This window comes from Leiobunum rupestre, chromosome 2, assembly GCF_980474605.1.
Source record: "Leiobunum rupestre chromosome 2, qqLeiRupe1.1.hap1, whole genome shotgun sequence".
NCBI classification, from domain to species: Eukaryota; Metazoa; Arthropoda; class Arachnida; order Opiliones; family Sclerosomatidae; genus Leiobunum; species Leiobunum rupestre.
This window is the reverse complement of record NC_143385.1, coordinates 14,489,580-14,498,542: the sequence shown is the minus strand read 5'-3', so window position 1 is coordinate 14,498,542 and position 8,963 is coordinate 14,489,580.

Genomic DNA, 8,963 nt, shown 5'->3' with positions numbered 1-8,963 from the left:
ACCACCTCCAAGACGGTAAGCCGCATATTCTAAATCTGTGGATCTGACTATCTTTTGGTACAAATGGATTAATTTCAGGAGAATTTTCGGAAATATTTTCCTTTAAAACAGCTCTTTCTCTATCACAGTAGCAATCTAAGATAGCAGTTGCGAGCCAGTTTAACATTACCGCAATATCTTCAACTACACCATCAGATTTCGAATTTTTATATTGCGCGATTATATTTTCAATTTATTCACCCATCACAATTAATGCCACAATAGTCTTTTTGCTATTACATTTGTAACCCATTGTTGCCATGAATTTAAAAACATATGATATCCACCAACCTTTTTTGTTTTTTTCGCTAGGTTCATTAGCTCTTTTTAACGTCAAAATTCTGGTACATCACTTCAATTATATCTTTGAACTTGTCATTATTGACAAGAGTGTCAAAAATTATTTTTCTATTTGAATATAGTGAGATGGCTTTATATTCTTCGTAACTAATCCTAAGTAAAACTTCTTCCATGCCAGTGCAGCGAGAACAGAATGATGCTAATCTAAGTTGGCCCTGGGTACCGATTAAAAAAGCCGTCGATGTTAATATCAAAATTTAAGCCTCGGTTAGACGCGAAATAGAAACTTGCAATACTGCCGATTAACCACGCGTAAGCCTAGGCGAGTTAAACCGCTAAAATACTTCCCAGAGGGTTTTTGTTGTTCTAAATACATAAGTTAAAAGGTAATTGCATATATTTTGTGTTGATCGTGATATATTTCTCAAAGAAAATCGTAAGAGAGAGGACGAATATGGTTTTATTAAAAATATCGCTTTTAAGCCTGCTAAAGGCATTGCCCGTTTACGGCCTTCCGCGGATCGTAGCACTCACTCTCTACTTCTTTAGAGGTGTATTAATCCGCGAAAAATTTTCAAATTCTCCAAAAAGCCGGAAAATAAAAAGCGCGGGAAAAAAATTAAAAATGCCGTCTCTCAAAACATTCAAAGATACCCACTCCCCCTATTTACTCCTGCTATCACGTTAACCACGATTACCACTATGTATGTCGTGGTCATCGTGGTTTACGATAGAACCCTCAAGGTCATCGTGGTTTACGATAGAACCCTCAAGGTCATCGTGGTTTACGATAGAACCCTCAAGGTCATCGTGGTTTACGATAGAACCCTCAAGGTCATCGTGGTTTACGATAGAACCCTCAAGGTCATCGTGGTTTACGATATTCTGTATCACGGACATATATACAAAAGTAAAACTCGTGGCTTGCCTAGTTCATGAGATAGCCTTACGAAAGAAAACATCGTGGTGCTCCGTCAAGCCTCGCCGTCAAGGGCCAATACGCGCGACTAGGGTCCCTGATCCTATGAAGGTTCGAAATTCGACCGATTTTGGTACCCAATTTTCGTAACCCGAGGAAACGTTTTGTGCAATTCTGAATAAAAAGTTTGGATGTCTCGAGGGAGTTGGGGTTCAATTCAACAGTGTTGGAGGTCTAAATGACACTGCGCCGAATCGTAGAAACTCTCCAATGTGCAGAACGGTATTCACGAGAGAAAATACCATGAGTTCTTACTAGTCCGTTTTGTTATGTCAACAAAATTCCTTCTCGTGTGCACGTAAATGGTAGAATATAGCGGAAGGTGTCATTCTCTTCAAAAAAATTAGCTGAATCCGAATATCGATGGTGACAATTCCGGATGTGCGACAGAGGGGCGCCAGCCCACCCTATCCTTATATTTAGAGTTAATTTTTTAATTGATCAAGTTTAAGTAAGTAAAATAGTTTTTAGGTTTTTATTTGCTAATACCAAGTGTATAATCCACAAAACAATTGGGCGTCTCAAGTTGTATATTCATCCCGCTAGGGGGAACCAAATTCAACCCCGCCCACCCAAAGGGAAAATAAACAATATTTTCAATAAATAGGGCATATGCAGCGCCGGCCCTAGCCCTTGATCAGGGTAGAGCGAGATGGTTTTTCGATTGTTGCCACGCCGGCCCGCGCCTCTCAAAAGGAATTTTGGCGCCCCTTTCCACCTGGCCGCTGTCTTGGCGCCTAGAGCGACCGCTCCACTTGCTCTACCCTAGGGCCGGCGCTGGGCATATGACATATCAAATGAACGCTAATAATATGTAGATCATTAAAATCTTTATTAATAAATGCTATGATATGATAGATATCAATAATATGATAAGATAATTAAGGATTTTTTTAATACTGAATAGATAATTGTTACAAAAGTCAATCCTTTTTTAATAATATATTATAAGATAAATATTGAAATCATTCAAATATGTTCATCACTTGTATCACTTATATCACTTCCGACATTATCATTTTCAACATACGCGTTATCGTACTGTTCTTCGTTCACTCCACACAAACACATTTCTGTACAACGCGTAACGCGCACTTGCAGGGCGGCTTTCAATTTGGGAGGTGCGTCTGAGGGGCGCTAGCCCACCTAATCCTTATAATTATAGTTATTTTTTAATTATTCAAGTTTAAGTTAATAAACTATTTTTAAAATTAGGCTTCTCAAATTGTATATTTATCCCGCTAGGGGGAATAAAATTCAACCCCGCACACCCATATTTAAAATATTAAATATTTTCGAAACTAATGGCAAGCAATGTATCAAACCGAAGCTAAATACCCGTAGAACAACGCCGTTGAATTAGCGTATTTTACCAAAAAAAGACCATAGTATAACAAAAACATTACACAAAATGTTTAGCAGAAGATATCCGTTGTCTTAAAAAAATATTCAAAAGTAAACAAATTGTGGAAACAAAAAGTCCTGTATATCATATATGCTTTGAAAATATATGGGAAAAGAATGGTCGGCTCAAGGTCGGTTTTTACAACCGGGTATGAAATTTCACACGATAAATTACGTGACAAAGGCCAGGGAATGTAAATCTATGGGACCCTCTTCGCATTGTTAAGCTTCACATTTCAGTACAACTGCAAAGAAAGTCAAAGTTAAAACCAAAGTTGGCTTTTTGGAGAAGATCGAAATCTATTCACCCGTCTAATCCTATAATGTCGATCTCAAGCGGGCATGGACTTGCAATCAGTGGTACGAACTTACTATTGTACCGAGAGCCTTATTCAGCGCTGATGGAACATTGAACCACAACGACAATAAGGCAAAGCTTCTTCATTCTCTCGTTCCTCTGTCAAAATCTTCTGAAAATAGTGAAGATTACCCCCGTTTAGAAGCGGACCGTACCTTTAATCTGGGAGGACTTAAGTCCTCCCAGCTTTAATGTAGCTATAATAATTCTTTGCGCTGTACATGCTTCCAAGAGAGGAGCAGCCAAACTATCATTTTTTTCACCGGACACGGATGTTTTTATTCTGGCAATTCCAAGATACCCTCAACTACCTCAACATTCATTAGAACTGGACCGCAAATTATAAGAGTAGAAATTAGTACAATTTTTAACGCTCTTGGCCCACTGAAGGCATCCGCTTTGCCTGGCTTGCACGCTATCTCTGGTTCCGACGTTACTGGTTGGTTTTCAGGCAAAGCTAAGACTACTTTTTGGAACAACTTTATTGTCTCTGAAATCGATGTTCTTAAAGCTTTAGCTTCTCTTGGATGTGAAACAAACCTAACCAACGATATTGTTAGAGGAATTGAGAAAGCCAATCAAAAGATATCCAGTCTTGGAGAGCTTCGCTGGTTGCTGTTTTCGAAGAACAATTCTCAAGGAGAAGCGCTTCCTCGAACCATGGGAGCACTGATGTCCGCTATTCGGAGGGCCCATTTCCAGTATATGGAGTGGTATCGAGACTATTTTCCGAACCCAGATTTGCCACCAGCCACAAATTACGGGTAGATATTCGAAAACGATATATTTTAACCAGTACCCCGTGACTTGCACATCCGGAATTGTCACCATCGATATTCGGATTCAGCTCATTTTTCTGAAGAGAATGACACCTTCCGCTATATTTTACCATTTACGTGCACACGAAAGACATAGCAGCAGGGACTATAACTGACCAATCCATCCAATTATTCGGATATATTCATCCGTAATCCTACGGATTATATTTTTACACCGATTGGATTATTTTAAATTACGGATTGGACGGTTCGTACCGGATCCGAAGAGACCGAGCCACGAACGGATTGAATACGAATTGTACATACCACGGATGGATTGGTTCCGACGTGAATGGACCACGGACGGATCGGAGTTGGAAAGCACGAATTCGTTCAGTATCGGATTCATCCAATTAAAATCCAATCCGTACATTTTTAAGAGGTGAAAATCCATAACTGACCAATCCGTCCATTTATTCGGATATATTAATCCGTAATCCTACGGATTGGATATCTTTCCAGGTTGGATTATTTTGATAGTCGGATCGGACAGTTCGGATTAAATTACTTACGGATGCAACGCATATGAATTGTATCCGACGTAAACAGTTCACGGACGGATTGAATCGGAACCAAGTGATCACAGATGGATTGGACTTTAAAAAAGAACGTTCCGTTCAGGCTCTATTCGGGGCGTAGAATTCACTCCGCGGCGAAGAGAGCTCGCCGTCGCGCCGTTATTGTCCTTTCAGAAATCGGCCGTTCTTTATTTGTTGGGAGTGGTAATGGCGCCAGTAGGACCACAAGGGGGACCTCAATATACGTGAAATATGCTGCTGTATTAGACGTGGGGTCTAAGGATTAAACTGACGGTGACCGAAACAAAGCTTTTATTAAAGGATTAAAATGACGGTGGGCTACTATACCATTCATTCATTCATTTTCCGCTAACTATGCCCGATACCGGGTCTTCGCGTAGTTCCGCAAGTTCGGAAGATTAGGCTATTTTTAACAATAGGTACTTTTGGTTTTTGTTTAGTTTTTAAGGTGTATTATTTGACCGCAATTTATTATTTGGAAAGATATGATAAATATAAAATTGTTACTTGCCAGCAATTTTGACCTCGTAAAATACGACATATTTTGAGATTTTCTCGGGAAATACGAGATTTTTGTACGTGTTGGACAAGGTAGGACTGATGAAGAATTACATTTAACGGAAAGATATTACTATGTTTTTAAAAAGTGTCCAAACCGAAAATGTTTTTTTACGGCGAATTCAATTCGCTAGATATTAGGTACGATTTCACTGGATACGATGTCCGTCGGTTGGGTAAATATATGCATCCAGGAGGAGGGAAAACTCCTTCGTGTGGGATCGATTCATCTCTCAGTCGCTCTCCCTTGTTTAATTCGCACCGCAAGAGACTATACTAGGTACTGTCCTCTGGGTCACGTTATAGATGGCACAGCTTGATTAGCAAGAATGGGGCTGGGGTTGCACCGCGCGTGCGCGGCGCCAATACTTCGATTACGAGTCCAGTTTTACTTTTAATTTACACGTACAAAAATCTCGAAATATGTCGTATTTTCCATGGTAAAAATTGATGGAAAGTAACAATGTTACATTTATCATATCTTTCTAAATAATAAATTGCGGTTAAAACTTTTTGCATTATTGTAATCCTTTTGTTTTTTATACGAAACATTAGTTTTCGGGAATGATTACTTAAGGAGATATATTTAATGGGGTTTATATATGCACCCGTGATGATTATATGAACGGGGCGGGGGGGGGGCACCGGTTCGGCCCACCAGCGCTCGAGCGAAGTGAGTGCTCGGCGCCGTCAGTCGCAAATGTATAGTCTTTGGGCAATTTTTAATTAACTTTTTAAATAATGCTTTGCTGGGAATAATTTTCGCACCATTGGAATCTCCTTAAAAAGTACTTTAAGGGGGTTCGAGAAATGGGAGCCAAGGGAGTGGCGGGGCTATTGTTCCAATTTACCAATTGATCAGTAGAGATGTGGGTTTAAGAAATATTTCGCTGGCCTGCTTGTATCTTGGATAAATTATTTTTACAAGCTTTTTGCCGCATCGAATTAAACTATAGTACATCAATGGTAATTATTAGATAAGCGTTCTTACAAGGGTATTCATTCTCTATTTTTTGTCAATATTACATTACGAAACTGATCTGTAACAACGTTTTCCCTTGTTCAGTTTTCATATTACATAATCAGATTGAGTTCAAATACCAAAGTACTATAAATACCAAATGTAAACGTCCAAATATTGTCTATTTAATAAAAATAAACCCTATCCAAGTAGCTTTGTCTTTCAATTTCAATATTAATGACCTTATGCAAAAACAACCAATTACATTCCGAGGATTCAATCTGTGAAATTCTACAATTGGTGATTCCAGATTATCTAACGCTGGGTCACATAATGGGGTTGTAAAATAAGAAGTTTCGCACAATAAAATCTTCCACTGGGAAATCAAGAGCAGTTTTCTCTGAGATTTGTGTCATTAACTGGTACTCACGCTCTCGCAGCTGCTTCAACATTATCAACGAATCAACATATTCCAATAACTTTTTTTAACTAGTTATCTGACAAAATTAGCGTAGTTGAATTAAGGGGGAGTAGTTGAGATCTATGAAGGTGCAGATATTGAAAATGATTTAGGTTTAAAGAGTTTTGTTTTTGGAATTTTCAAAAGTGAAATATATTTCTAAAATAATTTCCATCGATTTTCCTCAGTTTTTATATATTTTAAAACACTTCATTTAAATTTGAGCCTTGAAACTGTAACAGTAAACTGAGAAAATTTTAAATTGTAAAGGAGTACATGTAAAATGACAGCTTTTAACTTCTATATATACATATGTAACAGAAACTAACCTTGAAAAAAGTCATAAATAAAAGAGATTTGCAATAAATTTAATCAAGACGGTGTTCAAGTTAACAGCGAAAATTTGGATGTAACTATAACTTCTATTTTCACTATCAACAGATGACATTCTCTTCCTATAGAGAGAGCCTGCAAGGGCAAAGAGAGCCGTGTGTCTTGCCCTGTGGCTTAGAAATGATAAGTCATGGTTTTTCTTCTGATAACAATAAATTCTAATAGGCCTTTCTAGAAAGAAACATGGCTGTTTTAATGTAACTCTTAAGTCACTTTTTTACTACCAGCGCTTACTCGACTTGTGTGGAGCTTCAGATTTTCAATAGGCATGCCAAAACTGTATAAAGCTCCGTGTTGTTATGTGTAATTTTACCATGGATTAATGAGATCAATTAATGAAAAATAAAACCAAAGGAGATAATAATGAATGAATACGCCCGGGACTACTCGCGTAACGTTATATGGTGGGACTAGCGAGGGTCCTCAGTATTAAATTGGTGTCTTGGAGAAACTGAAATTATTCGTATCAAGCCAGTTCTTAGATTGCTAAACACTAAATGATTTAATATAACCTCAATATCCTAACCAAACATTTAAGTTAACTTAAAAATACCTAAATACTAATTAAACTAAATGAAATATTAACAAACTAAGCAACTGGCCAGTGCTCGCGACATTAACGAAATGTAAAATATAGGTTGCAACAAAGTTCATCCCGAAATGTTCAGTAGAACTGCGTTATCGAAGTGGCAGAGTCCGGTTGGAGCCGCGAAAGAATCTGAGCGACGTTGTTAAGTATTCTGAAAAGCGGAACACAGAATTTATGTTGGTGGCGATGGTATATCTCGTACAATGTGATGAAATTAGCCACTGTATGGTTGGGCTTCAATTCATGGAACCGATGATATTTTCGACATAACGAATTTGCCAATAAAGATTGTTGATGCCCTTAGCTTCAAGTCAACACGTATACAGCTCGAAGGTTAAACAAAACACGACTTTAACGTCCAAAATTAGTTGAAATATAAATTATATTGCTCCGGTCATAAAATGGGTCCTTTTCAAATCAAATCCCGAACCGTTACATTTTCTTTTTTTAGCTCGCGGCCAAGCGCGCGTTATTAAATACTCGCGTTATTTATCTCGCGTATTATTTTTCCGACTCTCCAATTTCGAGAATAAATATAATCAAAATATGTATAATACATGTAGACATATTTTAACACAATAAATTATATATAATATATATAATGTATAAAAAATATAAATGGCAATCCAACAATTGGTCTTGGGCACGTCGGTATATCAATAAGGGGTAAGGGGGCGCTAAGAAAATTGATAAATTTAAGAAAAATTGGGTAAATTACGAAATTTAAGGAAAATCTTGGTAATATCTGATTAATGTTAAAAATAGCTTAATAAGGAATATTCAATGTGTTTCAGACACGTCTGGCACAAATTAACAAGTGTGTTCTTTGGGTTACAAGGAGTGAGAAGGTCCTAAGAAACGTTTTCCTAAATTGAACCTCCAAAACGTCGAAAAACGCACAAATGTGCAGTTTCTATTATTAGTTGGACTCAATTGCTTCCTTTTACTAGGAATTTGGTTTCTTATATTTTTCAATGGAAGACAAAACCAGTATCAAAAGTACGTTATTAAAATGAAAGAAGTTAGCTACGTGTAGAAATATGGTTTAACAATAAGAAGTGATTACGCCTATTAATGGAGGGAATTATTGAATTTCGTTTTTCTAGTCTTCTAATGCCATATATACAAATTGAACACCTTGTGAGGCGTTTTGGAACGTATACATGTAGTTGACTTGTGTAATTAATAGTCTCATTAAATAGTCACCCACAAAAGAAATGTTTTTACCTCTCCGAGGGGACAAAGTCCCCTAGGAGGGGTTATACAACGACCGTGTCTGTCTGTGGGTGGGTCTGTGGGTGTGTCTGTCTGTCAGGACTGCGAACGCGTTCGCATTTTCGGTGCAAAGTGTAATCACTGCGTACGCAGTTTCTCAAAGGGTTGGCAAAACCACCGTGCGACGGTGAGCGTTAACGGATGCATTTGCGGTTTGGTTTGGATGGTGTTTTTTTGCTCACCGTCGTGACGGTTTGGTGTATTACGGTTTTTGTAATGTTTATGCGTAGGTTGTGAGTGTTGAATTTGTTGTGTTTGTGTTCTGATGGATGTGCATGTTGAGTCTGTTG